The sequence below is a fragment of the Lissotriton vulgaris genome, chromosome 5 (genome assembly GCF_964263255.1).
Source record: "Lissotriton vulgaris chromosome 5, aLisVul1.2, whole genome shotgun sequence".
Taxonomy (NCBI): domain Eukaryota; kingdom Metazoa; phylum Chordata; class Amphibia; order Caudata; family Salamandridae; genus Lissotriton; species Lissotriton vulgaris.
The window spans coordinates 277,159,059-277,183,579 of NC_141693.1; the positions used below are offsets into that span (position 1 = coordinate 277,159,059).

At 44.3% G+C, this 24,521-nt stretch overlaps 1 protein-coding gene across 6 annotated transcripts in view; it reads left to right on the forward strand.

Annotated features, from left to right (window-relative positions):
- Positions 1-24,521, forward strand: part of RERE (arginine-glutamic acid dipeptide repeats) — a 1,284,697-nt gene that overhangs the window by 198,803 nt on the left and 1,061,373 nt on the right. The window lies entirely within an intron of this gene.

The window sequence follows — 24,521 nt, forward strand, 5'->3', positions numbered from 1 at the left end:
CCATGCCCTCATTGTCAAGGGACATAACTGTATCATCCCTTACCTTATCATTGAGGAACAGAGTCTTCATCCCCACCACCGTCCAAATCCGCAAGGAGCAGTAGTACCCGTACCCCTCATTGTTAAAAGGTAGAGTTGTATTCTGCCCCCACCCCCCCAACATGATGGGGTACCTGGTATAACTCCCCCAAATCTTCAAGAGCCTTTCCCCTTTTGTGATCATTCATCTGATAAAACCTGAACTTCTTTATCTGTTTACCTTATTTAAGCCCTATTTCAGCTCCATGCTAGTCCAGTGGGAAAGCAAAGTGACCCCTCGTTTTTAACTTAAACATCTTTGCTTGCATCTTTTCTCCTGTGCATCCTGTTAGTCTTTTATGGTAACACGCTGACGGCTGTATTACTTTCAGGTATGTAAGACTAAATGTTTTACATTTGGGGAGATTGATGTTGAATCCTTGATAAACTCTGAGTTCAGGTAGACGTTCCTCCTTTGGTGCTAAGCTGCTTCCAACCCATCAGAACATCCAGGAAGCATGTTGTGTGATCCTCAAATAATGGAAGCAGCACACATTTATCTCTGAGCATCCAGGGATGCTTATGTTTCAATATCCCATTTCGATCAGACACGATTTCTTGAACACACTGCATTTTGATTGGTATCCCTTCTCATGTACATCTAGATACTATGATCAACCCTGAGCCCTACATATTTGCAGTCAAAGAAACAGACAGGTGCAGAGTGCAGAGTGCGTGGGTGGCTCTGTATGGATGTAAATGCAATAGGTCATGCATTTGCGAGCGATTAAGCTATTGGCATTGTAAATGACAATGCCATTTATTTAACGCTTACGCTATTGGCAATGTAAATGACAATGCCATTTATTTATGATTTTAAAAAAAAAAACACCAAAAAAAATGTCATGCGCAATGCCAATAGCTCTACCTTTAATAATGCCGAGACCATTGCATTGTAAATGCTTGTTCATCTTGCCCTAGCCTGAAATCACACTGGTATGGAAACAAATCAAGGATAGTGGAGTCGATAAACGCAGCCAAGTTAAGAATGTTTGCCCTGATTCAAATCAAATTTCCTATTCATTTTTGTTGGTCATTTCGTTTCTGCTCACAGCTAGAGAAAGTGCCATGGTTTTAAACACACACGTTTGGCATATGTACTGCAGAGATTTTTTATTTTTATTTTGAAAAGTACTCCTTCTCTGTGTAGACATTCTCTATGAGGCTGCTACTGTGTTGCTGCTCGGAGTTAGATGACGAACATGCTGTTCGAGAAATGGGACTTCTTCATTCTGATTTCAAACTAGTGGGTACCATGCTGCTGTTGGCAGAACTGGAAATTGCTTCTAAAAGCCCTTCATTACCAAGCTCTCTTCAGTGTGGACTGAAACCGGTTTTCGCCATACTTAACAATGCCATTCCTCAGTGCTCCCTAAAAGCATTGAATTCTTTTTTGTAATGGTATTCTCTTATTAAGTGTGGACTACCTATTCCACAGAGCCCCATTTCACACCATGTTGCAACTGGTATAAGTTATTTGCTGCATCAGACCTCTAGATTTGGTGTGTGTCCAGTCTGTGGAACCACTGTTGAGTGCCCAACTTCACTTACATGCCACAGTAAGGAACAGATCTCTTATGAACGGACGTGATCCCCAGTAAGGATGTGACTGCTGGTTCAAACCATCTCTCATTGACAAAGTACGGCACCCAGTCTCCTGACGCACACACTTGGTGGGAGGCTGGTAACGTCTGGAAACGTGAAAGCAATGGATCAAACAACCATTTTTGCTTTTGTGGTCCAAATGCTAATTTTATGTAGACCTAGTTTTTTAGGACAAAATAAGGAACAGTCACTGCTATGTAGCAGCTCTAGTTACTGGATGTCCTGTATTTACAGATGCACATTCTATCTTAATATATGTACATGCATGTGTGATAAATTATTTAAAGTGAAGTATTTAACAAAATTCAGAATTCTTACCTTTTTGGCATTTTCATTAGATATTTTATTGGTTATTTCAAACTCCAATTTTAGGGCTCCTGTTATAGTGAATCAGTGTAACTTTAGTGTCTCCTTAATGGACTCTAAACTACAAAATCAGATTGTTTTTTATCAGAATTCTTTGGCCCCCTCCTACGAATTCTCTACGGATTTTGTTAGTTTCTCCATAGTATTTATTTATTTTATTGATTTATTTTTAACATTTATAGAGCGCAAACAAATGCCCGTGGGCGTCTCGCGCTGTAGATTCCATACCAGATTAAAAAGAAATTACTGATTGAACAGCCATATTTTTATCAGCTTTCGAAACTGGAGCAGGGATTGACATGACCGAATCTGAAGTGGTAAGGCATTCCAGAGTCTGGCTGCTGTAACCACAAAGCGCCTGTCTCCCCAGGAAACAGTCTTGGTGCGTGGTACCACTAGTTGATGAGCCTCCGCGGATCTAAGATGTCTGGCGGGGCAGTAGGCAGTAAGCTGTTGTATAAGAAACTAGGGGCCTTGTTTATGTACCGCTTTATAGGAAAGGCATAGGGCTTTACATTTAATGTGATTCTTGATCGCCAGCCAGTGATAATTACGAATAGTCTGCGAGATCGGTTTAAATTTGGGGGTCCTTGAGGGCATTCTCGCCGCGGCATTTTGGACCGTCTGCATTTTATTAATGACCCTTTTCTGTGAGTTGGCGAACAGTCCATTACAATAATCCAACGATGACAACACCAGTGTGCTGACAAGTGCTTTACCTGCACTTTCCGGTAAAAATTTGATTATTTTTTTGATCAATCTAAGCTTATAGAAAGCTGTGGATACGATTTGATTAGCATGAGAGACAAAATTCAGGTTGTCATCAAACATGATTCCCAAATTCCTGACCCTTGGACAGGGATGGGCAAAGATCCTAGTGATGATGGCCACCAGGAGCTTGACCAGACCGGGGATAATTTCCCAAAGATGACAACCTCCGTCTTCTCAGAGTTAAGTCTAAGGCAATTACTGACCATCCACTCCTTAATGGCCAGCATGCCTTCCTGGAAATGTTCGGCCACCTCCTTTCCATCGTTGTTTATGGCCAACACCAACTGTGTGTCGTCAGCATAGGAGGTAAGGCTCACCCCATAAGTTTTTATAATTTTAGCTAGGTCCGACACATAGATGTTAAATAGTGTCTGACTTAGGGATGAACCCTGGGGTACCCCACACGGAAGGGTTAATTCAGCAGACTGAAAGGGTCCTAAGGTGACTGCCTGTGTTCTTCCTAACAGGAAGGACGCGAGCAGGTTTTTAGCTCGTAAGTTGAATGCCCATATTCAAGACAAGGTCGATCACGATGGAATGATCGACCGTGTCAAAGGCCGCTGATAGTTCTAGCAGTATGAGCACCGCTGTTCCTCCCTGGTCTCTAATGAGTCTGATGTCTTCTGTGGCCTTAATGAGGGCGGTTTCGGTGTCGTGAAACTTGCGGAAACCGAACTGCGTGTCATCCAACAGATTATGTTCCTCAATAAATTCGGAGAGCTGAGTGTTCATTGCTCTCTCTGCCACCTTAACCAGAAAGGGTAAGTTGGCTATGGGTCTATAGTTCTTCAGATCTTCCATATCCAGGTGTGTTCTTTTAGAAGCGGTTTAAGGAGAGTATTTTTAAGCATGTCAGGGTAGATCCGGCCTTAAACATGGAGTTGCAGATTTGAGTGATCATTGGCGTGATTGAATCCATTACAGAATACTTGGGGGGGGGGGGGGGCAAGGGTCTAATGCTGATCCTGTTTTTAGCAGTTTCAATTTGTTCGCAATAGAACTTCCTTTTTGCCTCAGTGATCATCTTTTTATATTTTACAAGTTCCTCCTTATAGCGCGTTTTATTTTCCGCGGCGTAGGTTTTTCGCCAGTGTCTTTCATAGTTCCTACTTTTTTGTTTCTGCTCTCTAAGAGCATCCGAGAACCATAGTGCACACACCTCACACACCCTCACTCACATTCACACCCTCACACCCTCACACCTTCATACCCTCATCCCCACACACCCTCACTCACCCTCAGACCCTCATCCCCCTCATCCTCACAACCCTCACACCCTCACTCACCCACAATTACCCTCACACACCTGCACAAACACTCACACCCCCCAAACACCCAATAACCCTCACACACACTCACTCACCCTCACACCCTCTCCCTCCCTTACACCCTCTCCCTCCCTTACACCCGCACACACCCTCACACACACACACCCTTACTCACTCCCATCCACTCACCCTCACACACCATCACTCACCATCAGACCCTCACCCCCTCATCCGCACACAACCTCACTCACCCTCACACCCGCACACCCCTCGCCCTCACAACACTCAAACCCTCACTCACCCTCACACATCACACACTCTCACTCACACCCCCTTACCCTCACACCCTCACACCCCCTTACCCTCACACCCTCACACCCCCTTACCCTCACACCCTCACACCCCCTTACCCTCACACCCTCACACCCCCTTACCCTCACACCCTGACCCCCAATCACCATCACACCCCTCACACCCCCTAAAACTTATATCCACTCACCCTCAAACTCCAATTCCACACTCCAACTACACCCTCCAACTCAAACGTCCAAGTCCAACTCCACCCTACAAATCCACCCTCCAACTGCAACTCCACCCTCCGAATGCAACTCCACCCTCCGAATGCAACTCCACCCTCCGAATGCAACTCCACCCTCCGAATGCAACTCCACCCTCCGAATGCAACTCCACCCTCCGAATGCAACTCCACCCTCCGAATGCAACTCCACCCTCCGAATGCAACTCCACCCTCCGAATGCAACTCCACCCTCCGAATGCAACTCCACCCTCCGAATGCAACTCCACCCTCCGAATGCGACGCCACCCTCCGAATGCGACTCCACCCTCCGAATGCGACGCCACCCTCCGAATGCGACTCCACCCTCCGAATGCGACTCCACCCTCCGAATGCGACTCCACCCTCCGAATGCGACTCCACCCTCCGAATGCGACTCCACCCTCCGAATGCGACTCCACCCTCCGAATGCGACTCCACCCTCCGAATGCGACTCCACCCTCCGACTCCACCCTCCGACTCCACCCTCCGACTCCACCCTCCGACTCCACCCTCCGACTCCACCCTCCGACTCCACCCTCCGACTCCACCCTCCGACTCCACCCTCCGACTCCACCCTCCAACTCCACCCTCCAACTCCACCCTCCAACTCCACCCTCCAACTCCACCCTCCAACTCCACCCTCCAACTCCACCCTCCAACTCCACCCTCCAACTCCACCCTCCAACTCCACCCTCCAACTCCACCCTCCAACTCCACCCTCCAAATTCATCATCAAAATCCACCCTCCAAATTCATCATCAAAATCCACCCTCCAAATTCATCATCAAAATCCACCCTCCAAATTCATCATCAAAATCCACCCTCCAAATTCATCATCAAAATCCACCCTCCAAATTCATCAAAATCCACCCTCCAAATTCATCATCAAAATCCACCCTCCAAATTCATCATCAAAATCCACCCTCCACCATCCAACACCACCCTCAAAATACACCCTCCAACTCCACCCTCCAACTCCACCCTCCAACTCCACCCTCCAACTCCACCCTCCAACTCCACCCTCCAACTCCACCCTCCACCCTCCACCATCCAACACCACCCTCCAACTCCACCCTCCACCATCCAACACCACCCTCCAACTCCACCCTCCACCATCCAACTCCACCCTCCACCATCCAACACCACCCTCCAACTCCACCCTCCACCATCCAACACCACCCTCCAACTCCACCCTCCACCATCCAACACCACCCTCCACCATCCAACACCACCCTCAAAATACACCCTCCACCATCCAACACCACCCTCCACCATCCAACACCACCCTCAAAATACACCCTCCAACTCCACCCTCCACCATCCAACACCACCCTCAAAATACACCCTCCAACTCCACCCTCCACCATCCAACACCACCCTCAAAATACACCCTCCAACTCCACCCTCCACCATCCAACACCACCCTCCACCATCCAACACCACCCTCCACCATCCAACACCACCCTCAAAATACACCCTCCAACTCCACCCTCAAAATCAAAATCCACCCTCCAACTCCACCCTCCAACTCCACCCTCCAACTCCACCCTCCAACTCCACCCTCCAACTCCACCCTCCAACTCCACCCTCCAACTCCACCCTCCAACTCCACCCTCCAACTCCACCCTCCAACTCCACCCTCCAACTACACCCTCCAACTCAAACGTCCAAGTCCAACTCCACCCTACAAATCCACCCTCCAACTGCAACTCCACCCTCCGAATGCAACTCCACCCTCCGAATGCAACTCCACCCTCCGAATGCAACTCCACCCTCCGAATGCAACTCCACCCTCCGAATGCAACTCCACCCTCCGAATGCAACTCCACCCTCCGAATGCAACTCCACCCTCCGAATGCAACTCCACCCTCCGAATGCAACTCCACCCTCCGAATGCAACTCCACCCTCCGAATGCAACTCCACCCTCCGAATGCAACTCCACCCTCCGAATGCAACTCCACCCTCCGAATGCAACTCCACCCTCCGAATGCAACTCCACCCTCCGAATGCAACTCCACCCTCCGAATGCAACTCCACCCTCCGAATGCAACTCCACCCTCCGAATGCAACTCCACCCTCCGAATGCGACTCCACCCTCCGAATGCGACTCCACCCTCCGAATGCGACTCCACCCTCCGAATGCGACTCCACCCTCCGACTCCACCCTCCGACTCCACCCTCCGACTCCACCCTCCGACTCCACCCTCCGACTCCACCCTCCGACTCCACCCTCCGACTCCACCCTCCGACTCCACCCTCCGACTCCACCCTCCAACTCCACCCTCCAACTCCACCCTCCAACTCCACCCTCCAACTCCACCCTCCAACTCCACCCTCCAACTCCACCCTCCAACTCCACCCTCCAACTCCACCCTCCAACTCCACCCTCCAACTCCACCCTCCAACTCCACCCTCCAACTCCACCCTCCACCATCCAACACCACCCTCAAAATACACCCTCCACCATCCAACTCCACCCTCAAAATACACCCTCCACCATCCAACACCACCCTCCACCATCCAACACCACCCTCAAAATACACCCTCCAACTCCACCCTCCACCATCCAACACCACCCTCCACCATCCAACACCACCCTCCACCATCCAACACCACCCTCAAAATACACCCTCCAACTCCACCCTCCAACTCCACCCTCCAACTCCACCCTCCAACTCCACCCTCCAACTCCACCCTCCAACTCCACCCTCCAACTCCACCCTCCAACTCCACCCTCCACCATCCAACACCACCCTCCAAATACACCCTCCAACTCCACCCTCAAAATCAAAATCCACCCTCCACATCATCCCTCCAACTCCACCCTCCAACTCCACCCTCCAACTCCACCCTCCAACTCCACCCTCCAACTCCACCCTCCAACTCCACCCTCCAACTCCACCCTCCAACTCCACCCTCCAACTCCACCCTCCAACTCCACCCTCCAACTCCACCCTCCAACTCCACCCTCCAACTCCACCCTCCAACTCCACCCTCCACCATCCAACACCACCCTCAAAATACACCCTCCAACTCCACCCTCAAAATCAAAATCCACCCTCCACATCATCCCTCCAACTCCACCCTCCAACTCCACCCTCCAACTCCACCCTCCAACTCCACCCTCCAACTCCACCCTCCAACTCCACCCTCCAACTCCACCCTCCAACTCCACCCTCCAACTCCACCCTCCAACTCCACCCTCCAACTCCACCCTCCAACTCCACCCTCCAACTCCACCCTCCAACTCCACCCCTCAACGCCACAGCACCACTCAATGCCACAGCAGTACTAAATGCCACAGCAACACTCAATAGCACAGCATCCCTCAGCGCCACTGCATCCCTCAGCGCCACTGCATCCCTCAGCGCCACTGCATCCCTCAGCGCCACTGCATCCCTCAGCGGCACAGCATCCCTCAACGGCACAGCATCCCTCAACGGCACAGCATCCCTCAACGGCACAGCATCCCTCAACGGCACAGCATCCCTCAACGGCACAGCATGCCTCAACGGCACAGCATGCCTCAACGGCACAGCATGCCTCAACGGCACAGCATGCCTCAACGGCACAGCATGCCTCAACGGCACAGCATGCCTCAACGGCACAGCATGCCTCAACGGCACAGCATGCCTCAACGGCACAGCATGCCTCAACGGCACAGCATGCCTCAACGGCACAGCATGCCTCAACGGCACAGCATGCCTCAACGGCACAGCATGCCTCAACGGCACAGCATCCCTCAGCACCACTGAAGGCCACAGCACCACTGAAGGCCACAGCATCACTCTGTGCAATAATTCAACAACACATGGTTCTAATATGTTCTCTCAATGTTTAAAGCTTTTTTACAACTGTCACAAAAATAAAGTTAGTATTACACTTCCGTTCTTGGCATTTCATCACAATAAAATACACTAAACATAATCTTCAAAAATTTTGTTTACAAAAGTTTAAGCTATTGCTATTATAAATTACAAAAAAATTTAATTTAAGTTTTGATTAATAATGAAAAAAAATATTTGTAATATTAATACATCTAAGTCATGTAAATGCAACTTTTATCGCATTAGGAATGCTATAGGTGTCACGTTTGCAAAAATTACAACTATTGGCATTGTAAATAACAAAGGTATTAGTTTCACTATTTTCTAAACGAACACATAAAGAATTTGTCATTTACAATTCCAATACCTCAAACTTTCCTAATGCGAGACCTATTGCATTGCAAATGCTTGTTCTTTTTATATAATGGAAGATTGACTTTGTAAGTTTTGGTGTATTTCGCGATTACTAATTATTTGTTATCTATTATACATGAACTGAATGTGTTTTTTTTTTTTACTGGTGTATGTTTTTGGAACTTGCTAAAAAAAAAAGGAAAATAATCATAAAGATACAGTACATCTAAATAAAAACCATATGTGCTTGACACTTCTTCAATTATGTCAATAACGAAGCATGTATAATCACATGGAATACCAAAACATCAGTTAAAATCATATGCGATGCAAGTCCTTTTGTCCTTCAATGATGGTGTTTTTTTATATTCATGACCGGAAACACCTCTCCTGTGTTACTGATATTTAATTTGCTATAAGTTTCATCACGTTTTCATCTTTCAATGTTAAATAAATCTGTTTATAAAATGGGTGCTATCTGACCGATGGACGGAAAAATCATTATAATATGAAGCCAAAATGGTAGAATGCACTCGGGTGTACTCCAACTTTTAACAATGTTTTTAAAGATGCTCAACGGCATTTGAGGCGTGCAAGATAGCTACACTCTCTGCCCGCTTGCGCTTTTACTGAAGGTGAAAAAAATGGAGCCTAGTTAGGTTCCCAGTGTAGCTGCACAGACATGTAGATACATGAATCAGATGAGTCAATCTTTAAACAGTTTACCACAATTTGTCTTTTTATCAACATTTTCTTGAATTCATTTTGCATATTCAAATTGCCCTTTGTGTGCCTGTTGTGTTTTTTCACTTTAGTCTGCACCAACACACGCAGCCTGCATTGGCAGTTCGTAGGTTGGTGCTGAGGGGTTGCTTAGGGTGGCACAATGCATGCTGCAGCCCTTTTTGGACCCTCTTTAGCCTTCTTTCCCTAGGTACTGGGATACCACTTACTAGGGACTTACAGGGGGTTCTAAACATATTGCCAATTGGGAGAACAATTGGGAGTTTTTAGGGAAAGAGATCTGCCACTGGAGACCTGGATAGCAGGAACCCAGTGCCCTTCTGTCATAAATTGCATCAGGTACCAGGCAAAAATTGGGGGTGGCCATGTCAAAAAGGGTCACTTTTATACAGGCCTATCACTTTTGCTTTCTTTATATGCTGCCACCACTGCCTGTAACTGGGGCTGAGAATGAGCCCGAGTGAGCACACTGTAAGGTTGCATCTTCCATTATGTGCATTTTCAGACCATTTTTACCCATTTGGGTGTCTTTAGACTTATTCCATTTTGATTCGTTTTTTAGATGCTTGGGTTTTTTTTCAACCCTGATAGCACCTACATCTGGGTTAACTGATACAGATGTCATACCAAACTGTTCACTTTTATGTAAGCTTCTTAAGTTTGAGTGATTGATGTAGTCGTAGTCACTCTGTAGCAGCATTCAGGAGTCTTGGTTGATTTATTTTGCATGCAGGCCTTGTCTGTGGGATATGTTGGTGAGTAGCACTCACATTTCGATTAGTATACAGATATGAATGGTGGTATTCAATAATCATCATATATATATATATATATATAATATTGCATTGCACAGGGTGTCACCAATGCATATTTGTTCTGATGAAGACCTGATTCCTAACCTATGGATATTTTACTTGTTGAAATATTGATGCGTAATTGTAGTCCTATCTAGATGTTTTGTTTATAATTTGGCAAAAGTTTGAAAATGTTTGTTTGCCCAGAATACTACTAAAGTCTCACTAGGCATTAATTTTGTTTTCTCTTAGTGTTCACTTACTTAGCACTCCTTACAAGCTCTGTGCCGTTGCATTGATTTGTATCTTGTGGAACACCTTCTTAGAATTTACCATTGGTGTAATACATGGTCCATTCTCTAAGGACTGTTTTGTATGCGTGTGTAGAATTATTTCTATAATTGGTTACAAAGCGTACCTTTTCTTGGCCTCTTTCTACACCGTAAATATCCCATGTGTAGTCCATCCAATCATATTGTGTTTATAACTACATTATAAAAATAAGCACACGATACTACACCCTAGGAACAGAATTTAGTTCGTTATCAAATTGACTTATTGGCAATCCTCTGTTACAGTATGTCTTATACAATATATCAGCTAGTACTCTTGGAAATACGATAAGCCTTTAAAATGATCACAATAGGATCAGACTTGGGTTTAGTACCCGCCATACATTTGTCTATGAGGTATCTATTCAACTGCATGCCTACAGTCTGAATATCTTTCCCTCCTCTAATGCCTGACAAAGCCCTTAAAATGTTCAAGAATAGTAATATACGGTTGTATGACAGAACAACGAAATCCCAAACCCCGCATGCCTAAACAACGCGGTCTGAATAATGACCACATCTTAAACACGCATAGCTTTACCACGCATTAGTTTGCCACAAATATTTGTCACAGCTTGCTAAATTCATGTTTTGTTGTCGTTTTATATATATATACACAGTGGGGGATACTCAGGCAGGTTAAAGGGGCATTTCTTCCGTGATGGCTTCAATTGCTAATGATTTACACAGAACCTGCTCCCTACTCCACACCACGGCCTCCGTTGTGAGCAGATTCACTGTGCAACGACTGAGCAAAGACTCTAAATTGGCACTCCTAAAGCTATTGATCGAAAATCCAACATAGTTAACATTGGATATAGCTATGCCATCTGCAAGAGCTTCCAATGATCGCTTCTTAGTCAAGCAACAGCCGTCAATTAAGATTGGACTGAAATTGAGGTCTCAGATATTTTGTAAGTGGGCACAAACTCTTTTTTTTTATGAGCCCATAGATAAAATTATTTTATGGAGCTTGAAGGTATTTTTCTTTTCACCAGAGGAAATTATCTTTTCTCTGAGTTGATTTACTTAAAAAAACATTCCCTTGAGGTATCCATTTCAAAGTTATGATCTGATGCAGAGCAACATGAGTCCTTCAGGAATGCTTCCTCGGGCTCATAGTAGAAGTCTAGTGATGTGTGTGCTCACATACCATCTACTATGTAGATCTCCTAACCACTCCCCTTTAGCCTTAACCCTGAAGCAAATGTTAAACCGGTGGAGGGAGAGAGCACAGAAGCCTTGCCTCCCATCAGGCTTGTCTTATGACGCAGCCACAGTATCCCTACATATGTCGTTAATAATATGAACTGATTAGGTGCAACCCATTGGGAATTATTTTGTCGTAACGTTCTCCTGTTTATGGTGTTGAAAGTTGTGGAGAAGTCCACACATAGACATTACAGCCGTCAGTAGTTCAGATTTGCTGTTTAATATAGTTTTTTTTCTCGTTACGAAACAGTCCTGGAACGCTGCTAAATTCTTGAACTCATTAAACTAATGATTTTTAGTAATCGAAGTCTGTAGAAATATAAGACTCTTCATTTTCCATTTCAATGCAATTTAAATGCAGTTGTCACATTTAACTTGTACTAAAAAAATCGTTTCTCCGCACACATTTATTTCAGACCTTCTAAACTTTTTTTTGAGGGTGCAATGCCAGTCAGTTGTTGCTAAGTTCAGTGTAAGTACGGATCACGTTTGTGTGGACATCTTTAGAAGGTTCTGTGTATCGTAGCCACAGCTACACCATTGGGAATCCTGAACCTGAGCTTGCATTTTTTAACGTCTTCATAAAATGTACTTCATGTGCATTTAATAATCTGCTCAGACACGCAATAGATGACTTGCAAGTCAGCTTGAAAAAGAGCTCTGAATAGTATCCATACCGTTATTTTTGTGTCTGACTTGGAGGACGCCTAATCGTCATGTTTTTCAAAAATGTAATAATAGTAGATACAAACGTATATCTGCTTAGAGAGGCTTTCGAACATCCTTTTACAACACCTATTGGTATTTTCAAATGTCAATCGTAGCTTTTTTCTGCTCTCGCCAGTCTTGGAGAAGCCCACTTAAGCTATTGGCTATCTTTAATGTGAGTAAATGCATGCTTCTCTCACACATCCTTCTGTAAAGAAGTGCACTTCAGTGTCTGGGCTGTATGCCAATATAAGCTTTAATTTGTGTTTGACTGTCATATTTTGTATTTTTTCAGTAGTTCAATTTTCTTTTTCAAACGTGTACACTACCTCTATACAGAGACCTTAATAGTTATTATCTTCAATGTCTATTGCACATGCACGTCAGACCAAGTGTCTTTGCCAATGCTTGTTCTCATTGCTGTTGTCTTTAGAAACCTTATGTATCCTACATAGTTGTCTTCTATATTTAACACTGCCTGAAACAAATTGTTGACATTAAACTCTTTAAGATCCGTTTGTCTTGTTCCACTTTTATTCGTAATCTCCTGATTCTTTGAAGAACAATTGGTATGTCTATATTCGGTTCAGCCCGGATCAACGGATTTTTGGTGGTTACTCTATCACTCTCTGGCTTGCCTCATTTTTGGGGTTTGACATGAATGTATATTGTATATGTACCGCACAGTATAAGCTATCCTGTTTGTTGACTTTTGTCAATGGTTGTTACTGTAATGTCCAATTTTTCACATATTTTACTCTGTGCTTTGGTACTGCAGGTTTGACATTTGTACGATTTGCACATGTCTGATCTTCACACTGAATAAATGTCAAACGTAGTGGCTTTGCTAATGCTTGTTTTCTTATTGATTTTGTGTGGATTTTATCCTGCGCCACCTAATGAATAAGAATTTGGTTACCTTTATCTTCAGAAAATATACAGTTATTTTATAAATATCATACACTTATTCTCTATTGCATCATCCCAGTATTTTCTGATTTAGAATCTCATCCAAGTATGTGCCATGTTTTATTTATTTGATTCCTTATTTCTTCTTGAGCCTAAAAACGTGTTGCAACTTCTCCAATACATTCATTATCCATTGGTTTCCATGGGTCCCATTGTGCCCTTCTTAATGCTTCATTTAGAGGGCAGACTATCTAGCTCACTGTATTTGAAAATTGTCACCCGTGACCTTCTGGCCTTCCACTTCTTTCTGCTCTTCAGTTTGATGGTCCTCATTCTTGGACACTCCTTCGTGCCCTCCTCCAAAAATTATGTGGTGAGTGTTGACGTTGTAGAGCTGCGGTCCAGTGGGTAGCAACTCTCTTAGCCACTTTTTCACTTTGAATATACTTAGCACAGCCAAGCTACCTACAGCCTTTCCTAACTCGCATATAGGGGCCATCACGTTCTAGGAAGCCCTCTTCCATCCTGACCCAATCTGAGGCTACAGGCCCACCTAATCCTTGGAAGGTCTCATCCTGCACAGCCAGGTCAAGCCTGTTTGGAATTGCTTCCCCTTCTGCTTCCAGTGTGTGCGTACGTTCAGGCTGTTTGCTCTGATCCTTGTACGCACTTCAGGCGTTTATGTTTCTGCCACACCTGCCCTGCAACCAGTCTGTCAGTTTTCCAGTACTTGAGGTTAACTGTATACTTCTCAACCCTGTTCAGACCCCAGGCCTCCAGGGACCGCTATTTCCCCATGCTTGACCGTTATTTGTGTGCACTTCCTGGGAGTGGGGATCTAAACTGGGCTGTTCCGCGGTTCTTTGTGTTTATCCGCAACGTTAAAATTGCCTCAGTCTTGCGTGCCTTATTCTCCAGAGATCCCACTTTATTTGGAAAACTAGTTGAGGGGTTACAGCAATTCCAACCTGCAGCGTTCCTGCTCTGTGCTCAGAAAATTTGAATTCCACACAAACCAATGCACTGCTGAGAATTAAGATAAAACTTGTTTTATCGATTTAGTCGTAAGCAATAGTTTTTTTAGAAACCAATATCAAAACATCCTAAATAGTTAAGCATTTTGCACTACCATCTGATTTAGGTTGTATGTACCTGGTTGGTAGTAAGTGGGGTTTGAAGGATTTGGGCGTTAGGCAGTTGAAACGAAAACAAAATACATTTTTATTCTTGGAGAGCAGACCTTCTCAGATCTTGGACGTAAAAGATTGATTTGCATATTCACGTTTTTATTTGTTTGAAGGTTATAAAGTGCTTTAAAATCTCAGCAGGCACGTACATAACGTCATTTGGCCTAGTTTGTTTAACGTAGCTTTGGCAGGCTCTGTATGGATTGGCTTGTCTTCTGGCATGGTTAGAATTTAGTCAGCTGTGCATACTTGGATGACAAACGTGTATCCACCGCTTTGCAGCTTAAGCTTCTCTTTGAAGAGTTTAATTTTGTTAAAACTCGTCATGCCACGACTGCCCAGCTAGAATTAACTGCACACTCTTAAAGGGTACCATTGTGACACAAGCCAGTGTGTTAAGCCGAACTAGAACTTGTGCCACTGTAATGATGACTGAAGAATTAATGCCTCTTTGGAAGATTATCAAAGGGTGGCTTATGTGAAAGTGTGGTGTGTGTGTATATATATGTGCATAGGGGCACTTGTTGGCAGATTATGGACAGCTACGGCCTGAGAAGCAAAACGGCACACCCCACTGTGGTTTAATTGACAATATTCAGGTGCTCGGGGGCAGGCTACTCACTTGAGAAGGACTGACGACTACAAAGACAAAGAGGCCATCTGTTTGGCAACGCCCACTGAGGCGGGAGTTATAATGCTGCCTGAAAAAATGTTTGCCTTCGAGTACAAGCCCAAGCCTCTGATGAAGTAAGGTTACGAAACGCGTCAGGCTGGACTGTGATGCTGTTGCTGGAATTTGCATCCATTTCGTTGCTGCTCTCAACAGGAATAAAAAGCCGTCATTTACCTTGCTTGTGGGCTCCTTCTGTTTGCAGGCAAACTTGTGGCTGGTATATATATATATATATCTATATATATCTATATCTATATATATATATCTATATATATATATATATATATATGTATATATATATATATATTTTTTTTTTAGAACAAAGAGGGCGGCACAACTGGATACTTTTTACGAAGCTTTAATCACACAAACACCCCACCGACGCGTTTCAGCCTCACAGCTTTTCTCACGGTCAGCAAGTCCCTTTTTGCTTTTTGTTTATATACTGCCCCATCTTAGCCACAAGGTGGCATTATGGGATATGTAGTTTATCAAGGCTACTTTGCCGAAATGCATTCGCCGCCACTGGGAACATTTCAATAAAGCGTGTTGTCAGCCCTGAAATCCCCTCTGGCCTCTGATTTCTTCTCCTAAGGAATTTCTGTATATACATATATATACACACAAATATACATATATGTATATATGTGTGTATATATATATATATATATATATATATATGTGTGTGTGTATATATATATATGTGTGTGTGTGTATATATATATATATATATGTGTGTGTGTATATATATATATATATATATATATATATATATGTGTGTGTGTGTATATATATGTGTGTGTTCCTGATTTCGCCTCTAGCACACAGGATTCGAATCCCAAGAAACGATGCAGACCTAATATCGTGCTGAATATTCTTTATTGTAGTTACTCGCCCAACACCACCGCCATGACGTGTTTCGGTCCCTCTTGGACCTTGATCACATGACACATCACATGGGCAGAACAACACTTTTTAAAGTGACAGTGCAATTACCAATGTGCTAAACATGGATGAAAGACTCATCCCTGCTTCAATGCAGTTATAGATCTACAATACAGTACTAATTGACTTTAGCTTGTTAAGCTACCCTCCAATGCAAATATTGCTGTAAAATACAAAAAAGATAAAGTGCAAGACGTGCCAAAATCATGTGCAAATTCGCAATTCGAGTAAACATTTACAATAAATATTTGCTACATCGAATAAAAAACATCAATAAATAATTAAATTCATTATTTCTGATAAAACCAACCCAATATTGTAAAACCACCATAATGAAAGGAACTTTCTAAAAATAAACGCATGATTTAAAAATCTATGCTACAAAAGTCCTCCACGGCAGCTACACATAATGGGTCTAGTTCACTCGAACACATGAGTCACGTCCGTAACTGGCACTTAAGGAGGGTTGTATTTAGCCACTGCCCCTGCAGGAACATGAGAGTGATTTCTCTTGAATAAAGCCCAAGTGGGCATATTTCTAATCATCCACCCACTCAAAATTTATCAAAACAGTGTATTCACCACCCAAACTCAAGAAATTTTGAACAAAAATAAGAAATATAAAATATTTAAAATTGATTCCTTTTGCATGCGGCATATTGACTCATTCATTAAGGAAGGACACTAGAAGATATATACAGCTTTAAAACCACCTTAAGCTTCAGTTATAGATTTATAAAAACTTATAGAAATCTTCCGTTGAATTTAACCTATTAGGGCTCTTAGTGTCCATCTCAAGAATGTATTTTGTTTCCAATCTTCTTAATTTAGCATTTCTGTCTCCACCACGCCTCAGGGGTAGGATTCAATCAACAATATAGTATTTCAGCAGATCAGAATCTTTTGCATGTACTGCTGAAAAATGACGGGCCACGGGGTATGATTCATCCCCATTTTTAATAGCCCGTAAATGCTGAAGGACTCTCTTGTGACACTGAGGTCTGGTGCTCCCTACATATTTTAATCCGCAGGGGCACTCCAATACATAAATTGCATATTCTGTTTTGCATGTAAGTTTTTTATCTATTTTCCTAGGTGTACTATGGAATGGGCTATGGTATTCAGTCTTATTGATGCCCTGCTTACATGCTTTACACACAGCACATTTGATAAAGCCCTTACTTTTGGTCAGCCAGTCTGTAGAAGATTTAATTTCAGGACTACTGGAAACCAAGTTGTTACTCATTGAGATGGCTTTTCTGAAAGTTAGATTGGGGGAACGTGAAAGTTTCTCCCCCAAAATTGGATCGTTCTTAATCAGAGGCCAATTCCTGGTAATAATTCTCCGAATAGCCTGGTGCTGATCGCTAAAAGTCAGAATGAGTCTTAAGGGCTGTTCATCAATTGGAATGTCTCTGATTTTCTCTCTAGTTACCAATGCCTGAGCTCCTCTTTGCGCATTGGCCCTTCTGGTCGCGCTATCAATGACCTTAGGGCTGTACCCTCTTTCGATAAATCTTGTCCTACATTCCTGCTGTGCTTTAAGGCAATCTGTTTCTATACTACAGATTCTCCTGATCCGCAACATCTCCCCATAGGGGATGCTGCGGATCAGGTGGGCAGGATGGTTACTGTCTGCATGTAGGACTGAATTGCCCACCGTGCTTTTCCTATGCAATCTGGTGTTCAGAGAGTTCTCGCACACAAATATCTCAACATCAAGGAACATGACCGAGGACTTGCTGATGTAGCTGGTAAACTGTAAATTCATGTCATTGGTATTCAGTGAGTTAACAAAATCTAGTGCTTCATTTTCAGTTCCCCGCCAAATGAACAGGTCGTCAATATATCTAAACATATGTGCTACATGACTGTTGACAAATGAAAGATCAGCATCTGATAATGTCTGTCTTTCCCATAAACCCATGTGCAGGCAGGCGTAGCTAGGGGAAAAACATGCCCCCATAGCTACGCCCCTGATTTGTTGGTATACCTGTTTGGAAAAAAAGAAATAGTTATTCTCCAGACACATGGCTATGATTGCTATTAGCATTCTATTGTGTTCCATGTAGCACATGGGACGCTTCTGTATATGTGTGTATATATATGTGTATGTGTGTGTATATATATGTCTGTGTGTGTATATATATGTGTGTGTGTATATATATATATATATATGTGTGTGTGTATATATATACTAGCAGCCCGCCCCAGCGTTGCCTGGGGCAGAAAGGAGCTGGGGGCAGTACTCCCGCTCCCGCACCGACCCCCTCCCGCACCGACTCCCTCCCGCCCGACTCCCTCCCGCCCCCTCCCACCCCGACTCACTCGCGCCCCCCCCTCCCGCCCCGACTCACTCGCGCCCCCCTCCCGCCCCGACTCACTCGCGCCCCCCCTCCCGCCCGACTCACTCGCGCCCCCCCTCCCGCCCCGACTCACTCGCGCCCCCCATCCCGCCCCGACTCACTCGCGCCCCCTCCCACCTGACTCACTCGCGCCCCCCCTCCCGCCCCGACTCACTCGCGCCCCCCCTCCCGCCCGACTCACTCGCGCCCCCCCTCCCGCCCCGACTCACTCGCGCCCCCCCTCCCGCCCCGACTCACTCGCGCCCCCCCTCCCGCCCCGACTCACTCGCGCCCCCCTCCCGCCCGACTCACTCACGCTCCGACATTTTCCTTTACTGCTGCCTCCTTCTTGCCTCCCCCTGCATCACACAGTCTCGCATTGAACTTTCCCCTTCCTTACCTGTGCCGCCGCTCCTCACTGCACAGCCGCTCCTCACTGTACCGCCGCTCCTCCTTCGTCGTCATCACGCACGTCGCGTCGCGGTCATCACGCACGTCACGTCGCGGCCAGCGCTAGGTCCCGGCCGGCGCTACTTTCAGGGGACTACTTTGTTTACAAACTTAATTTTTTTAATTTACTTTTTTTTAATTTATATAGCCTATGTCCATCTACACACCCTGACATTTTCATAGATGTATCGGGTGTGTAGATTGGCGCTGTGGTTCCAGAGTTTACCTGGCCAAAAGGTGCAAGTTCTCTCTTTATAATAGTAGTATAGATATATATATATGAGACAGAACTCGTTCTGGCACAAGCCTGTGCCGCCAATTATATCCGACAATCAGCCAAGAAAGAACGAAGAGTTGAACCCAATTTTTGTGCAGTTACAGGGTGTTTATTCAAGTGTCATGCTGAGCCTGTCCGCCATAACGCGTTTCGACTGTTCCTACAGTCTTGATCACATATATATATATGTGTATATATGTGTGTGTATATATGTGTATATATATGTGTGTGTATATATGTGTGTGTGTGTATATATGTGCGTGTGTGTGTGTATGTATGTATATATATATATATATATATATATATATATATATATATATATATATATATACACCCACTTTCACATAAGTCGCCCTTCGATAATCTTCCTGGGATGCATGAATTCTTAAGTCGTCATTACAGTGGCACAAGTTCTAATATGGCATGTGGCTTTGCCATATTATATCAAGGGGCTATGTTCTGCATGTTGGCTGTTTTGTAATTTACAAAAGACTGGCCCAATTACGGCAGTCAAATGAAGGAATAAGGCTAGGGTGTCATTTATGCTAGTAGCCGTGGTACTCAGATTAACAAGAGTCTGCTCCACCGCAGAATATATTTTGGAAAGGGCAGTTGGATCAGCCTGTATCATTGGCCATTTGACTCTTTTAATATTATTACTAGTAATTACCGGGCCACTCTTGGTTCCGGAGATGCCATACAGTAGAGCTGAGCCCATAAGTGTAAGGGCCAGGGCATTATGATCGCTATCTTCCCGTATTAATACGGCCATATCTTTTACATTAGACCAGAATTCAATATCAACCAGGATGTAATCAATCCTGGTTGTGGTTACCCCCCTCTTAAACGAGGGGCATGCTTCTCTATCGGAGTCAGTCCTACAGTTACATGCACGAAGCCCATGGGAGATGGTAAAAGATAAAACCTGTTGCCCCACCCTTTGGTGTTTCTTAATGGGGGGTATCTGGAGCTTGGCAATCCCTTTAGCTTTGGCACCATCTAGTATTAGTTATTGTACATAGTCTACAGGTTCGAAGGTTGTGTTGTAATCGCCTGCAACCATGAGTCGATGATTCCCTTTAGCAGTCTCAAGCTAATTAGTTAGTGTACCAGATGGTTTGTGAGGAGTCTTAAAGCGATTGTAGATATTAAATAACCCAACTTGAGTATTCCCTTTAAGAGAGGAGAGTTCTATCCCAAGTATTTCATCAGAGCTGAGATTGCGAGCCTTGATTTTGCAGGTCAAGGTATTTTTGACCCAGATTAGAAGGCCACCAGCTGGACGACCACCAATAGACTGCTTTGCTTCAATACTAAATGTTGTAAAACCTACCCTGTGGACACGTTCAACCGCCCATGTTTAATGTAATAGGCCTAGGTGGCAGTCGTCAACTAGCTTACACCAATCAGGGTCGGGTAACTTGGACCTTATACCTGCCACATTCCAGGAAAGAAGTTTAATTTCCTGGAAATAAATTATTGATGCGTGGGAAAGGCCTGCATCAATAGATACCCCATTGTCTTCGATTTGTTGGTGAGGATAGCTATTCACATTGGCTTGGTTGCATGGGGCGAAATTATTGTTGAGGATCACTGGGGAGTTATCCGGCTGTGAGATGGAAATTTCCTCAGTAACGCTTTTTAGGGGAAGAGGAGCTACATGTAGTCAATCTTGGGAGTCTAAGCCACTTAAAGTTTTGAATCTATTTCTAGTTTCCACGGGTGTGCCTTCCAAATACGTAGAGTGTGGCCTACGGGGTGGCCCATTGGCCGGTGGATTCCCCCCTCTGTTATCTAGGTGCCTATATAAGTACCCAAGCGGTAGGATATCAATCCCTTGGGACAACCTCTGGTTACCTAGAGAAAAGTCGACACTGAGCAACTGACTAGCTAAGGCCGGAGATTTACAATTGATCACATTACAATCACCAGTGTGGGATTTGGATAGAGGGCCCACCCAACTTACCCGCCTAAGAAACAGAATCTCATGGTAATGTCTGTTTATAAAGTTTGTGTTTTTTAGCAACCAGTAACATACTTTATTTTTAGCTGTGTCTGTGATTCGTATTGGTTTTCATGCAACGGGGGAACATTAGTGAGAATTGCCACATAAGGGCAACACTCTGGTGGAAGGTAGAGAATCACCCTACATCTCGAATTGCTTGAATAGCTAATTCATTTATACGCGGCAGATTAGGTGAGGTTTGTGGTTGCTTGGAGCCTACCTGGGTTCCATTGGTGGATGCAGTAACTTAGGCAACTGAAGTGAAAAGATTATATTCAGTAGATGTAGTGGTCTTTTAAACTATACAAATATAGCATCCGATTTGGACCCAAGATCAGTTTCTCAATGTATTAATTATTTTCACTATTTTCTCTCATAGAATTGCTTTCTTCTCTGGGATCTCAGAAAACTGCAGTCTCTTCACTTCTGATGTGCTTTTTTTTTTGTTCTCCGAAGAATAAGTCATTATTGGACGCTTTCCATAGGCAATAGAGAACCGGAGTCCAGAGTATATTTATTGAGGTTTCGTACATTTGAGCTCTAAAGAGGGCTCCAGGGTGATACACCTATTATTGGGAAGAGACAGCAGCTGCCTATGAGTAAAGGATAATGTAGTCTTTTTGTGGAGTGGCCTGACTTGCAGGAAAAAGTACATACTTTCTTTCAATTTTAAAAGAAGTTGATACAGGTTGAGGAGTTGCTAGCGGGTAGTAACATGCATGAAAATATGCTGTGCCCGTGAAAATTTTGAGTGATTTAGCCTGGGAATGCCAGGCTAAGCTTACCTTTGTAACAATGCCTGGAAGGCAATTGTGTGTTGTGGACCACAGGTGATGATTTGCCTCTAAGCTTGGTAGAACACCCAACAGATTACCACTGGTGGCCTCTGAGATTCCAGTGATGAGTCTGTTAAAGATGACTTCCATCGTGTTGATTTGCATGTGGAAACCAATCACACGCTCCTACTTGCCTTTATATGCTTTATTTGTAGTGTAGCAAATAATTCATATTATAGACACGTTTTTAAGAGCTATCTAGGGCTCTCTGTTGGTGGTCAATGACAATTAGGCAGAGGCATGTGCCACAGAATAAATGTTAATTAGTTTTCACAATTGCTTGGAATGGTCAAGGGGCGAAGATAACCTACTTTGTGATATGACAAAAGGCTTTAAGCTAAGTTCAAGCAATGAACCTCCATCTTCACTCTAAATCCCTGGTTTCGAAGGAAAGACTTCCACTGATACAATTCAGACTAAAGTGACTTCATATATTTTGTTGAAGGTGGCCCTGGCCCTCCGGGACTCTCCTAGTTTGATTTACCAACTCTGTGATAGCCAGGGCATCTTTCCAAACCTATACAACCTGGTTTCGGTACTGTGGCTGGGAAGGGATCTTGATGTGAAAATGTTCTGGCTGATGTTTTTTTTTTTTTTTAGCCATGGCATGCTTCTAGGTTTTAGTCGTATAGAGAAGGATTCTAATTAGCAAGCTTGTTGCTCTCTGCATTATAGATTAGAAATCTGAGCTGGACTTGAATAAGTGGAAATTTTTCAAAGATGTATATTGCCTTGATGATTCTCAGCTTATCCTTTTATTAACCTGAGGAGGCCTGGATTCTTTTTTTATTATTATTTCTTAATTGTTGTAAGCAGAGCTGTTGACGATTAACCCTAAGCTCCATTTCCAAGTCTAGTGCCCTCCCAGTCTGGTGTATATTGGTGTGCTTCTGGGTTGCCTATTAAAATAAAGTCTGGAGTCAGTTACTCGCCTGCATACTATGGCAGAGTATTTTATGCGTAAACCCCACTTGTGGTTTCCTTTCATGGTATGTTATAGCTAATCATTGTGATAAATGGATCCTGGACTGACACCTAGAACCCGATTTGGCTGGACTGGATGTGGTCACTTGAAAACAAACTGGTCATTGTGGTCAGAGGGAGTTACCTTAAACCTCAGTCTCATTGTTGGCTGGTGGTCTTTCTGCATCTTTGGCCTTAATTCCTTTTGTAAAATTCTCTCATCAATCTTCCCCGTCTGGCCAACCCTTTTATTATAGCCATTTGTTTTTCAATCATGCATACCTTTACAGAGAAACCAATGATAAGCATGTCACTCTAGGCTTGGTCTCAAGGTGCCAGTCCAGCCCGAATTGTCAGACCACACCTCTTATAAATAGGAACCCAATCAAACTCAGACCAGTTTCAGCTTGTCGGAGTTAATCTGTGAGGTGCAGCTGGAGTCCTGCCGCACAGCGAGCTCGGGACTGGATCAGTTCATACTTCTACTTACACAAACATTGATGGACGGAATTTCTTTCCATTGTCAAGCCTACGGAGAACAATGGGTTTAACTGCCTTGTCACCTGCTTGACCTAAGCAGATATAGACCGAGCATTGGCTGGTGCACCCTCTTTTGATTTTTTTTTAAGGTGCACGAGGATGAGAAGACGGCACTTATGTAGCATGTGTGTGTAGAGAGGCGTGGCTGGCGGAGTTATGTGGTGAGGGCTGCAATGCTGACTCTTTTTCAGTTTGGTTTGCAAACTATCATCTGCTTTGCAGGATTTACACTGTCATTCGAACATGGAGAGTCGGTAGTTGTAACTTTTGTTTGCAGTGAGAGTTAAAGTAATGATTGCCTATATTCTCATTCCAGTTCTGGACTTTTCAATGACAGCCGGATGTTGTAGTCTTGTTTTACTTCCATTCAAGTAATCTGACAAAACCTCTAAAATCAGTGATTTGTAGGTGAAAGGCGCAGTACTTGAGACCGTGCCCGTAATGACCTGGAGTGAGATGCTTACTCTAGCTGGGCGCGGTTCTGTATTATTTACGTTGAACGGGGGCGCTTGGCTATGCCCCTCTTCAGGTGTCTGCAATGCAGGTAGAAGGACTCTAGGGGTTGCACGGGTAGGTTTTCGCGCCTGTTCCACCACAGGTTAGGGTCTTGTAGTTCAGTGCTGATCCATCAGCTATTGTTCCGCTCCGGGTTTTATTCACCGCCACGCCTCGTAGTTGCGCCACTTTAGCTTGTTTCTCTGCGCTGGCGTTGCAGTGGTCTCTTCTCCGGGTTTTGTGGATTTGCTTCGAGTCGCCCTTCTCGTGTTCTTCCTGA